Source organism: Henckelia pumila, chromosome 1 (assembly GCF_033568475.1).
Source record: "Henckelia pumila isolate YLH828 chromosome 1, ASM3356847v2, whole genome shotgun sequence".
Taxonomy (NCBI): Eukaryota; Viridiplantae; Streptophyta; class Magnoliopsida; order Lamiales; family Gesneriaceae; genus Henckelia; species Henckelia pumila.
The window spans coordinates 113,931,788-113,946,416 of record NC_133120.1 but is presented as its reverse complement, the minus strand read 5'-3'; the positions used below and the strand labels follow the sequence as shown (position 1 = coordinate 113,946,416).

Genomic DNA, 14,629 nt, shown 5'->3' with positions numbered 1-14,629 from the left:
CAGACCTTGCTTGTGTGTCAGCATTTGGTGCCGAAACAGCAACCACTTCCTTCAAAAACCTCGCAAGATGAAGTGTCGTGAGGTAAAACAACATCTTCTGTTGCCATGTTTTGAAGTCAGCACCGGAGAACTTCTCAGGTTTCTCGGCATTCGCATTAGAGGCGGCAGGGGCCGTGACAACAACCGGTGTAACAGGTGGTGGCGGCGTAACAGGGGGCGGGGGCGGCAGCGTAACAGGAGGTGGCTGAACTGGTGGAACATCAGCCATGATAACAAAAATCTGTCTTAAACTTGTTATCAAAGTTATCACGAACAACCTCAGTACGCAATCAATGGAAGACTAACAACGATCAACACGATCAATAACAGCGAGCCGAGAGTTTCACTCTCTATCTTTAAGACAGATTTGCCCCACCTAGGTGCTAACGGGATGGGCGCAAAATAACTCCCAAGATAGAGCGCTGATCAACTTCGAGTAGCAGCACTGCAAACCCAAAGAACTTCGAACAGAAGTGTTTTAAGAAACTTCAGATGCAGAAGTATGCAAGAAGAAGAGAAGAGAACGAGTGAATTGGTGAGAATGAATGCAAGTGGGGTGGTCTATTTATAGACGTTGGACAGTTGCATGCGGACGGATGCTTCAGTTGGATGCACTGGTTCAGACCGAAGGGACGCGCCCGTTCAGTTGGTAAGACGCACTGGTTCGGCCCGAAGGGACGCGCACATTCAGATCCAAGAGACACAACTCTTCAGATTAATAATTAATTTCCGAAATAAAATAAAACAAAATAAATAAATTGTTTATTTATCCAAAAACTTAAATATGTGCCAAAGCCAACCCACGCCTAGGTGTGGGCACGGGTCGGGTAGTTCGGGTTTCGGGTAGTTCGGATCGGGTACCCGATTAGTCGGGTAGTATTTTATACTACCCGAAATTGAACCGATAACATCGGGTACCCGACTCTTCGGGTAACCGATTAAGTCGAGTTCGGGTAACCTGTTTTTTTTTAAAAAAAACAAAAAAATTAATTTTTAAAAAATTAAAATAAACAAAATGAATACAAAGTTTCTCTCATGTAAGAATAAGGACACTGTCTCTTCCCTCATTCACCAAATCATGCATATTTTGTACTAAAATAATGTGCCTCATAATAAAAGTCCAAACCAATAGCCCATTTAATTTTTATATTTTTAAATAAAGTAATAAAAATCGGGTAGTCGGGTAGCAGTTTGCTACCCGAAACCGAACCGACTTAATATTAGTCGGGTTCGGTTACTACCCGAACCCGATAAAAAACCCGAACTACCCGATCCGATTGCCCACCCCTACCCACGCCCGAGTCCGGTCCGTGCCGAGCCGGTCGGACGGCGGCGACGGCGCGCACGTGTGACTTATGGTTCGTACCTAGCATAGTCTAGGTCCGCTCCCTTTAACAAACATGGGTACCCCTTGGGACCCCAACCCATTGTCTAAACTTGGGTATTATATAGTGTCATTCATTCCCACATTTTATCAATATGGGACAATGAGCATCAAACTCATTCAAGTCAATCCTTTAATTATAATTTATCCAACATTATACGTACATCTTTTACTATTAATAAAGTTTGAGCACCTTTATAGAAACTATTTGTTGGTGTCTTGGTCTGTTTTTCAAATGCCCAAAAATACCATTTACACCCACATTCTTTTCAACTACTTTCTCCCATCAGAATTCCTACCACAATTTTGACTATCTCAAAATTCATTATGCTTATTTTTATGTCATTTCAACTTTTCCACCTTCCACATCTTTCACTTTTGAGAAAAAAAACACATGTTTGTTCGTTACACACGCAATGTATGTGCCCCTACTGCTAGTCATCAAAATGTGTCGATCCAATTGTTGGGAGTTAAAAGTGAGTCCTATTAGGGCACCTCCATAGATGTTTAAAAATGTGAGTTCAAAAATTAAACTCAAAATGCGGTCAAATTATTATTACTAACAAATAAACACACACAATGTATGTGATATAAAAGAAAGAAGAATGAATATGTTTGAGATTTGTATATATAAATTTTTATTTTTATTTTTATTTTTATAATACATATTTTTATTTTTAAATTTTTTTTTTTGTATCCTACTACATTTAGTAGCACACCACCACACATTTCTTATTTCATTAACTTTTTTAACAAAATTTCTGATTTGTTTTTTTTTTACAGATATAACATAATACTTTGTATCAAATTTAAAGAATATTAATTAACATTTATATATATAAATTATTATTTTTATCATAATCCTTTTTTTAATTTTTTGTTTTATTATATGTGCATGCTATTACAATACTTAGTATCTCACATTTTTAATTTCATTAATTTAAAAAAAATCTGTTTTTAAAAAAATATAAAATAATATTCTCTATCAAATTTAAAGAATATTAATTAACATTATAATTTAGGACCAATCGAAAAAACCATATTATCATATTTCAAAAAAAATTTAACATTCATTATATTTTTTTGATGAATGGACGTTTGTAATTTTTTTTACTGCACTTTTTTTTTATCGAGGTTTTAAATAGAATTTAGATATTATTTTTGATTTAATATTTTTATAATTTGTTTAAATTTATTAAATTATTAAAAAATTGATATATATATATATTATAAATAAATTATATTAATTAAACGGATTATTATAAATATATATTTTTTACCACAAAAATACTATTATAAATATATATTTAGTTAAATAGATAAGTGGAAAATATAAATATTTGTAGTAAATTAAAATTATATAATGAATGTGTGAATTGTGATTAGATATTGAGACTTCCAAAAGTTTTGTTATTGAGTTTATGATTGGAGAGAAAATGTTTGAAAAATAGTTGGTTTTAAACTTTTGATCTGACAATAAACGTGACAAAAATAAACCCAATTCACTAGGCGATCAACAAATAAAAGAGTACTAAAAATTTCATTATCATTATATATAGATGAATATAATTATACATAAGGTATTCTGCTTTCACCACTCTACATATCCACTTAAATCACCTACGCATAGTGACAATTTCCATAAGCTGCAACAAAACACAAGGAAGAAAAAAAGGATTAATTAACATAAATTCCATATTTTTTTCCCCATAAATTTCGACGAAAATCTTTAAAAAGAAAAAAAAAGAAAAAACAATGAAAAAGAACAATCGGATCGAAAACTTACAAGGGTCGTAGGAGGTTCTGGCTCCGATCATCGGGAGACATCGGTGTGTCTTTTTATAGACAACATTAAGCATGTAAGATGAATGACTTAATACGTTGGCGGGTCTATAACATGGACCATTGGGTTCCACAGCACTGCAGTCGAATACTTTGCACACATGCCCCATGAAATCATGCAACTTATTCAATGGAGCACTTTGTACAGCCACACAGTAATGTTTTGGCTGTAGACATTTTAAAAATTAAACTTGTAATTCATCATGAGAAGCTAATATAACATATTTTTTTTATTTAAAGTGAGACCTTTTTTTGAAAACTAGTATAAGTGTTATCATATCGCGCACATATATATAGTTAGATCGACTCACCTTTGTGTTAGGGATTTGGGTTGTAGTATGATTCGTAGAGTTCGCGATAGCAAAGTCGCAAAAGCATGAAAAGGCAAGAAGGGCCACGGCGAGGAACAAACAGAGATTTCTCCAAGCCATTATCGTAAAATCAATTGATTATTATTCTAATCTAATGGTTTAAATAGCTGAATTTGTTGGTTAAAATTTGGAAATATACATATATGTGCTAAGTTGAGAAAAAAATATAGTAATAATTCACTTAATTTAAATTCATTAAATACAATATCCGCAATACTGGAATTCGATTTACTTTCTAGTACATGACATGCACATGATACAATACAGAATACAATATTCGCTATCTATAAATATTTATATTCTTTATTTACTTGTAAAGGAAAGAAAATAAAGTATGCGTATGTATATGTGTGCATGTGCTAGTCAAATTAACTTTAATTAAGGTGATTTGTTGTATATAGAATCTACATAAATCGGCAAAATAGTTGACTTACTTTAAATTTACAAAATACAATATTCGCAACACTGGAATTCGATTTACTTTCCCATTACAATTATCGCTATGATGATGAATTACAAATACAATACGTATAAATTTTATCAAAACTAGAGAGATGCACGTGCGTTGCACGTGAAAAATCATGAACGAGGAATTTTATAGACAAAATATATATAAATATCGAATAATGTCTGAAGAACACAAATAATATTAAAAAACGTGATATTACATGTACGCTAATATCTGTATATAAATTTTTACATCGCAAAAAATTTAACACAAAATTTTCATTTGCCAAATCTTATATAAACTGAAAACAAAATCTGTGATATAATAGTAAAATCAAACGATATAATCGATGTAAAAATATCGATGTACACAATATTGGATCTTGATCATATAAGTTACTTAAATACACAAATAATATAGTTACACTGACGTCGTATCCAATAAAACATTTTTTGTTTCCAATTATACTTTATTTCTTTGTGAAATCAAACAATGACGTGACTTTTTTCAGCACATTTATTACATCTTAAATAAATGAAAACGTTAAAAGGTGGTTTGATCATCTTATCTTGATTTTTCAAACTAAGATATCCATGAATAAGGATCTTAATTGATGCATATAGATACAAATGGTCCAATTGGGGTAAGAATTTCCATGAAGATTTGGAATATTTCAGTTTCTAAGCAAAATGACTGTTTTTAATAGTGTCAATTCAATTGATTACGTATTAATCAATATTCGATTGATTGGTTTGTGGTTATTAAAAAAAAGTATTTGTGTAATTCACTTCGTTTTTTTTTTTATCCAAGTTAAATATTTTTTTCCAAGTAGTCTAAATTAATACTAACAGTACGATTATCTTTATTTTCACTCAGGTGAATGTAATCTCACTACATATTTTGGAAGCCAAATTTAGTCACGATATTGTTAGTTTCTCTGGTAGTTCTGTAACGGGCTTACCTCGTTGGAATGTTAGCTCAAAACTCGAATTAATATTTGCATAATTCGATTCGATGGTTTTGACAAGGGAATTATATACGATATAATCTTTATTTGTTTCTAATAATTATTGAAAATATGATTGATTATTTTTAGGAAAATAAATTAATGAATCAATAATCGAAAAGTCAACCAATGGTGACATTTAGCGTATAACGAGGTAATTAATTCAGATTCAGAATAACATACCACAATGATGAAAATCATCGTAAATCACGAGTATAAAATAAATTGATAAAAAATAGTATGAAACATCAAGTAAGAAACAAGTTTCTATTCTCGAATTGTCTTCATTCATTGATTGGTGGATATGTACTTTGTAACTTTGCCGAAGAGCAAGAACCTCATCTTCTTTGTTGTCCAGTTTGAGTTGTCACGGGTTCAAAACTTGTATTTCTAGCTTATAGTTGTAGCTGAAGAGGACAACAACGTAAAAACACAATAAAACATATATATACATATTTTAAAAGGCACTTATGGACTTTTTTTAAGTGTTTTTAATTAAAATTTTTAAATAAAAATAAATTAATTCACAATTCAACTCATATATTTATAGTAGTAATAATAGATAATATAATTGTTAATATATATTAAATAAATTAATAGGCTTAATTAATTATGAATGACTAATATATAAAATGACATAAAACACATTAAAAATTATTGAAAATGACAACAATATTAATTATTAAATGAAATAAATAAGGATAAAATTAATTATATAATTTATATTAAGAATTATTTGCTTAATTAATTAACTAAATAATAATGATAAAAAAACACGTGAATAGACTTAATTAATTAATTATTATTGACTAATATATAAAAAGACATTAAACACATTAAAAATTATTGGAAATAAAAAATATTAATGAGCTATATAAAATAAAATAAAACACACTAAAAATTATTGGAAATAACAAATATTAATGAGAAAAAACTTGAGTAAAGTCCCAAAATAACATAAAATACATTAAAAATTATTGTAAATAACAAATATTAATGAGATGAAATTTGAGTAAATTCACAATTCAACTCATATTTTTATAGTAGTGTATAGAGTATGTTGGGATCGGTTCAGAGGCTAGAGGGGGGGGTGAATACACTCTGAAACTTTTCTTTTTCTTCTTTAAAATGATCAAGTGAGGTTTAGTTCACTTAATCAGTTTTCTCAACTTCTAAAACGTTTTGAACAACTTAAATAGTGCGGAAATAGTTCAGAGGTTTTAGTGATGCAAAGTTTATAATGCAATGTATGAGCAGGATGTAAGATAAATGGCAGTAAATGCTAAAGCACGATTTTATGGAAGTTCGAAGGCTTAATCCTTCTACGTCTCCCCTTCTTCCACTTAGGAAGGAATTCACTAGAAGACTTTGGTTATTACAACGTCTTGTAATACACCCACTTCAGACTTAGGACTTATCCAATGCCTAATCCGAAACTCCTAGATTTACACAGATAAGATTCTCAGTTCTTATCAGACTGGTGGAAGCTTTCAGAGCAGCTTCAAGTCTCTTCAACACTGAGTATAGTTGAGTTGAGCTTCTCAGACTGCAGAGCGGTCGAGAGGCTTGAAAACCCTAGAATGATCCTTGACGATCAGATATGTGAACTGTAGGCGAGGGTTTATTTGAGCAGCAGATGATTGATCTTGTAAGTGTGCTCAAGTATATCAGATGAGGACTTCTGATATTAGTCAAGTGATTGAAATTTTTCTGAGTTGCTTGTCTCTCTTCGTTGTCTCGTATCACTTGTTGTTGTTGTTTGAGCAATCTTCCCTTTATATAGGTCAATCATCAACGTCTTTATTTTGAACGTTCTGATGCTGCATTGAATGCACATTTAATGCTCATAAATGCATTGATGATTCTGCATGAGGATCGTACACTGCAGACAACTTCCAGGGTCCAAAACTGGAATAAACGGTCGAATGCTTTATCTACAGTCATTCTGTGTTTTTGCCATTTTGGTACAACCTGTTGTCTTGATTTGCAGGAGTCAACAAATCTTCTGAAACGCCGGTTCTGCTTTTAATAAAAGATCCTGCAAAGAACATCTTGTCATAGGTACTTGTCTCGAGATATCTAGATAGGCAGTTGACATTCTACCGGTAGAGATATTTGTCCTCTGCTGGTTTGAATAACCAGTCGATAAGCTTGTGACTTCAACCGGTCGAGAGATAAAGGCGGTTGACAAGCTTCCGGTAGATAGATTTATCCTCTGCTGGTCTTGATAGCCAGTTGATAGGCTTGTGACTTCAGCCGGTCGAGAGCAAAGGCGGTTGACAAGCTTTCGGTAGATAGATTTATCCTCTGCTGGTCTTGATAGCCAGTTGATAGGCTTGTGACTTCAGCCGGTCGAGAGCAAAGGCGGTTGACAAGCTTTTGGTAGAAGTTGTAGTAGGTTCCTGAAATACAATGGTTGGCAGCACATTCCTATACAATGAGTTGTTGTTTGTTATCACCAAAATATCGGATTCAACAATTTCCCCCTTTTTGGTGATGACAAAACTTAAGTGCTCCAAGAACAATATGAAAGCATTAAAATGAACTTCATTGAGAGAATGAATTTCATTAAGTACAATAAGCATTTTTATTACACCTACAGAAAAAAGATGCGGCTGCGATAAGTAAAGAAGAGATAAGTTGTTCATCTTTTGAACCAACTGGCTCCTCCTGACCTATCGCCTTCTCTTCTTCTTCTGTCGGCTTCTTCTTTTCTTCTGGACTCTTCTTCACGTCTTCTTGCCTCTGCTGCTCTACGTTGCTCTTCTTCCCCCTTTTTGGCATCACCTTGGTTAAGCCGAAGGATGACCTCAGTGAGTTGAGTGCCAAGGCAGGCTTGCATAGTGTCTATTTTTGCATCGATTTGAGCAAGTAGAGTAGCTTGCATAGTGTCCATCCGATCATTCAACTGCTTATGAAGGCGATTTTCGGATCGGATAACTTGTTCGGAGACGGTAGAGAGCGTGTTGATTTGAGTGCGATGATGATTAGTGATCTCTGTGGACAGACGAGCGAGGTCTCGAGACACGGTCTCGAAATGCCGAATCATCGTCTGGCGTGAATTATCGACCGATAAGGATGAGTTTGTTATGTCTTGAGAGAAGGACCTAACCGTTTGCATGAGCTCATGAAGCCGATTTATCAAGGTATGATCTAGAGCTGCGGCCATGGCTTCAATTAAAGAATCATCAGTCTGAATCATTTGCCCTTCTGAGTCATTTCTTGGTGAAACAGGGCTAGACTCACGATGATGTGGTGCGGGTGAACTTGCTGGAGAGCTACCCGATGGACCTTCCAATAATGGTACAGTTGGAGATGTAATAGTTTCGACTGCAGCCAAAATGGTTGGTGGAGTACCAGGATCAGCACTTGGTTCATCCATAATGAGATCTTCCATAAACTTTTCAGTAGATGGAGACGGTTGAAGTGCTGGATCAGCATCAGTCACTTGCTGTTCTGGAGATGCAGGTGATACAATAGTGCTTGATATCTCCGTTGGGGGCACTGTTGCTTCACTACTGCAAGGAGCCTCTGTCACAGAGGTGACAGGTATCTCTTGTGCAGCCACTTCTAAAACATCTTGTGAATGACCGGGAGAAGTGTGAGCGGTCGTCACGGGAGAGGAGCGAGCAATCACAACTGCTTCCGGTGGAGTAACTACTTGGACTGCGGTTGAGGAGGGGTCGACCGATGAAGATGCTGCTACACTCGATCTTAGAGCATATGATTGAAAGAGGTCAGCAGTGATGAGATCGGTCAGAATCCCATCTGAAGAAGGAAGAGCATAGACGTCTTCTTCACCCTGATCTTGAGTGAGAAAGGTTTTCATCATCACTTGTGCTTCCAGCACATAAGCTTGCAAACAGGCTGCTGAAGCTGGTGTTTTGACATTGTTGAGAGCTTGGAAGTGCTGAAGTAGTTGAGTGATTTGACGTAGACTATCCTGTAGTCCAGTCAAAATCACAAAGTCATCGGCAGCGGTAGGACTCTTGGATTTGAAATTCTTGACACGCTCATTAATTAGCAGTGATAGCAGGCTTCCTCGAAGCTTCAAGTCTATGAGATGTCTTCTTCCCAGAGCCTCCACGATGTCTTCAGTATCAGCAAATAGAAGCATCTTCTGCTCAATGACGTTTAGAGATTTCCATTTAGGAAATATTTGAGCGAGTGTCAAGTGAGTGCGGGAGTGATGCCATCTGTCAAAACGTTGTAGATGACGCTTGACAGTACGGAGCACGTGAGAGATGATCATATTGAGTTCTATCGTAGCTGCTGGTTGAGCCTTGGGTGTGTAGATCATCACACCTTTCCCTTTGTCTTTGGGATCAGCTAGAGTGACCTCAGGAGCTGATGAGGCACCTTCTTGGATTATCACACCTTTTGTAGGACGAGGAGCAGTAGAAGCAACAACGGTAGTAGTCTCGACCGTTGGCAGGGTAGGAGCAAGTCCAGAAAGAGACTTTAGCTTCTTGTGCTGCCTCTTCTTCTCGCCTGCAGGCGTGGATGACACAGCTGCTTTGGAGACTGAAGGGGATGACTTGCTGAAAGCTTGAATCAGTGGAACATTCTCACGTGATTCATCTTCAGAGTCAGATTCGATGATCAGTTGACGCTTGGCAGACTTTTTGGTATGGACTGGTTTGGCCACGACCGAAACCGTTGAAAGCGGTTGAGGGATAGCAATAACCTTTGCGGTTGAGGGCAAGGTGTCGACCGCAGTCTCTTTCTTGTTCAGGAATTTGAGAATCGTAGACTTGTTGAGCCATTTGGTGGGATGCAGAGGCTCAGTCTTGGAAAAGTCCACTCCAAGGACGCCCAAGATGTGGCAGATTTGCAAAGCAAATCCCTCGGATTGCCCTTTGCCCCTGATCATTTCACATAGAATATTGAACAGAATGTCTGACCAGTTTATGTTGATCTTGGAGGCAATACAAGCCATGTATTGAAATTTCTCCAGCGTCACTTTGTCGTAAGATCCAGCCTTGGCCAGAAGATTCTTGGCCACGATATTAGTCAGTAGCCTGAATGGAGCTTTGAGAGATGTCTTCTGGGCCGGCAGTTTGATCGGAGCATCAGTAGTTGAGAACTCCTTCAACCAATAAGAGCAGTTACCATCTGGAAGATCCGTGCATTTTGTCAAACCCCTGGAGGGCAGATCAAATGTGCTGGCGAAGAACTTCTGATTGAAGGAGTAGACCTCTGTCTTGATCAAGCATTTGATAGTCCCATGCTCGATTTGAGCGGTTGCGAAGAACTCCTTCAAAACAGGCAAATCGCAGATGGCGCTGCATTCCAGAAATTTCCTCAGTCCAGAGGCTTCAAGCATGGTGAAGACCTCAGTTATTCCTGCGTTGTTTGCCTTAACAACGGAATCAAAGTTGATGGCGAGGCAAGTCTTCTGGATCGACATGATATCTATAGATAAGAACTCGAGCAAAGAGTAAGCAAAAGCTTGAGAGTAATTCGATGGAGCGTTTAATACAATATGAAAGTTTTTAGCAAAGGTGAAAAATTGATATACGAGTGTAAAGAAGTATATATAGGAACCTATGGGCCATAGGGTGATGTCATGAAAAGTATTTTTGAAATTCAAAAAGTTTTGAAGAGCATAATCACGGCGCCCAATTAATGTCATTTGGTTCAAAGCACCAAGCTGCTAGTACGAAGCCTGTCAGAGACTAGTTAAAGGCGGATGATATGTCAATATTAATGGCAACGTAACAGCTGATCTATTAATGTCATATTGACAATCATTCCCCCTAAACACATGCATACTAAATTAAATCTACTAAGCCAAGAATATTTCGAAAATATGAAAACTTAGCGTCCGGTAGAGGCTTGGTGAATATGTCTGCTGCTTGCTGATCGGTAGAGATGTATTCCAGCCTAATTTCCTTCTTTAAGACATGATCTCGGATAAAGTGATGCCTGACATCAATGTGCTTTGTCCGAGAGTGCATCACTGGATTGTGAGTGATGGCTATGGCACTTGTATTGTCACAGTAGATTGGAGCTTCACTCGACCGAATCCCATAATCATTAAGCTGCTGTTGAATCCAGAGTATTTGAGCACAACAGCTGCCAGCAGCAAGGTATTCTGCTTCGGCGGTCGAGGTAGCAATTGATGTCTGCTTCTTACTTGACCACGAGATTAGTCTATCTCCAAGGAATTGACATGTGCCACTTGTACTTTTGCGATCAATTCTACAACCTGCATAATCTGCATCTGAATAGCCAATAAGATTAAGATTTGAATCTTTGGGATACCAAAGACCCACATTAGTAGTTCCTTTAATATATTTAAGTATTCGTTTGGTAGCAATGAAATGAGATTGCTTAGGTGCGGCTTGAAATCTAGCACATAAACAAACTGAATACATGATATCCGGTCGACTGGCAGTCAAATAGAGCAGTGAACCAATAAGGCCTCGATACATGGTTACCTCAACCGGAATTCCCCCTTCATCTTTATCAAGCTTAATTGATGTACTCATGGGGGTAGATACAGTTGAGCATTGTTCCATTCCAAACTTCTTTACCAATTCCTTGGCATACTTGGACTGATTGATGAATATTCCAGTTTCAAGTTGCTTTACTTGAAGTCCAAGAAAGAAGTTTAGCTCGCCCATCATGCTCATTTCAAACTTCTCCTTCATCAGTTTAGAGAACTTTGAGCACAACTTGGGGTTAGTTGACCCAAATATAATGTCATCAACATAAATTTGTACTAGTAACACATGATCACCTTTTACAAATTTAAACAGGGTCTTATCGACCGTTCCAATTTGGAAATCATGTTCCAGTAAAAATTTTAGCAAAGTGTCATACCAAGCACGCGGTGCTTGTTTTAATCCATAGAGAGCTTTGTCAAGTTTATAGATATATTGAGGATGAGTAGGATTGACAAAACCTGGTGGTTGTTCAACGTACACCTCTTCTTGAAGTAGACCATTGAGGAATGCAGACTTCACATCCATTTGATAAACTTTAAAATTCTTGAAGGCTGCATAAGCAAGAAAGATGCGGATTGCTTCTAGTCTTGCAACTGGCGCGAAAGATTCCTCAAAGTCTATGCCTTCTTCTTGTCTGAATCCTTGAGCAACAAGTCGAGCTTTGTTACGCACAACAGTGCCATGTTCATCGAGCTTGTTACGAAACACCCATCTAGTTCCAATCACATTTTGATTTTTCGGTCGAGGAACTAGATGCCAAACATTGTTGCGGGTGAATTGATTCAACTCTTCTTGCATAGCTTCAATCCAGCTGGCATCTGATAGAGCTTCATCTATTTTCTTGGGCTCTACCTGAGATATGAAAGCTGCATGCAAGAATTCATTAATCATTTGACCACGTGTTTTTCGAGGAGCAGAAGGGTCACCTATGACCAACCCAGGTGGATGATCTTTGTTCCACCTAAAATAATTCCCTAAAGGGTTGTCATCAATTGGTTGATGAACGTCCTCGTTTACTGGATCATCATTGGCTGGAGGATTGTTATCAACCGGTGGATCCACTTCTGGCCTTGTTTGATCACACCCGGTAGAGGGAACTGGATCATCCTTCTTTGGAGGATATAGATCACTGTCATTCTCTTCCTGTAGATTTGTGTTTTCCAGTCTGTGACTCAGATCATTTATGCTCCCTTGAGTTTGTTCTGTACATAGAGTAGATTCATCAAAAACAACATGAATGGTTTCCTCGACCGTTAGTGATCTTTGATTGAACACTCGATAAGCTCTGCTAACGGCTGAGTAACCAATAAAAGTTCCTTCGTCTGCTTTGGCATCGAAGGCTGTCAAATGGTTTTTGCCATTGTTGTGGATAAAGCATTTGCACCCAAAAATTTTGAAATAAGAAATGTCAGGTTTTGTGCCATTCCAGATCTCATATGGAGTTTTGTTAAATCGTTTATTAATCATAGATCTGTTTTGAGTATAGCAAGCTGTGTTAACTGCTTCTGCCCAAAGTCTTTGAGAAACATTTGAATCAGCAATCATAGTTCTGGCTGCTTCTTTTAAAGTACGGTTCCTTCTTTCAGCCACCCCATTTTGCTGTGGGGATCTAGCAGCTGACAACTCATGCTTGATTCCCTGATCATCTAGATAAGTCATAAGAGTGGTGTTTAAAAATTCAGTCCCTCTATCACTCCTGATTCTATCTATCACAGTAGATTGTTCATTTTGCAAGCGTTTAAAAAGCTTAATCAGGTGAGGTGCGGTTTGATCTTTTGAGGAGAGAAAGATGACCCAAGTAAATCGAGAAAAGTCATCTATAACAACAAGAGCATATCTCATTCCCCCTATGCTTCTTACTGGTATAGGACCAAATAGGTCCATGTGAAGTAAGTCTAAACATTTGGAAGAAGACATACACCCTTTATTTTTAAAAGTTGCTCTCACCTGCTTTCCTAGTTGACAAGCAGGACAAACTTTGTCTTTTATAAAATCTCCTTCGGGCAGACCAGAAACCAAATCATGCTTCCTCAAGTTAAAAATGGACTTAAAATTTAGATGATTTAACCGCTTATGCCACAACCAATGTTTATCATGATGAGCAGTAAGACAAGTGGGTGAAGAAATATGTGAGCAAGACCAGTTTACCTTGTAGGTGTTTAGGTCTCGTACACCGGTCATAAGAGTCTCACCTTTGTCATTTTTTATGAGGCAAGTGTGTTTGTGAAACTCGACCGAATGATCATTGTCACATAGTTGACTAATACTTATCAAATTATAGCATAGTTTGTCAACAAGTAACACATCTTTAATAATGATGTTACCATGGATGATCTTACCCTTACCCACGGTTTTACCTTTGGAGTTGTCTCCAAAGCTGATCTTTGGTCCTTTGCACAACACCACTTCTGTTAGAAGTTCTGGATTCCCTGTCATGTGTCGTGAGCAACCGCTATCTAAATACCAGGTAGTGTCCTTGATAGAAGTGGTTTTCTCGCCCGTTTGGACTTTTAGTACCTGCAAAGAGTGAAGAACTTTTGGTACCCATATCTAGTAGGGTCCAGGTCGGATTAGCCCTTTCGGGACCCACACCTGGAACACCCTTACAGGTTTGCCCGTGTGTGTGTCCAGAAATCTGTGCGGTTGATAGGCAGTAAATGTGTGTGCTTGTGAGGTTGCTGTGTGCTGCTTGCCTTTTTTATTTTCATCAGTTAGCATGTACCTCTTTTGAACTGGCCTGCAATTAAAGTACTGGTAAGGCTTCTCCTTTGACCATATTTTCTTAGAGTAGTTAGACTCATTCCATGGCCTTTTGAAATTAGATTGGTTTTCCTTTCTTCTTTCATTAGGTTTTGGTTTGATCCAAGTTCCTCTTTGATTAGAGGTCTGGGGATCCACATATCCCAGCCCTTTATGCTTAGAGCTTCGTTCGTTCGATACTTTCTGATTTTTGTCAAAGCTGCACTCATCGTGTTCATATATCGTGCTGGACCTGACAAATCTTATTTTGTTAAGATTGCCTTTGTCCAGGCTTGACTGAATACAGGATTCCATAGACTGTTCATTTGTTCCAAACCCTAGACCGGT

General features: G+C 37.1%; 1 long non-coding RNA gene across 1 annotated transcript; it reads right to left on the bottom strand.

Moving 5' to 3' along the window:
* Window positions 1-2,979: 2,979 nt before the first annotated feature.
* Window positions 2,980-3,688, bottom strand: LOC140877066 (uncharacterized). The gene is made up of 3 exons (XR_012149227.1): window positions 3,577-3,688; window positions 3,210-3,432; window positions 2,980-3,069 (listed from the first exon to the last, which is right to left on the bottom strand). It is a non-coding gene; the product is annotated as an uncharacterized lncRNA (long non-coding RNA).
* Window positions 3,689-14,629: the final 10,941 nt, after the last annotated feature.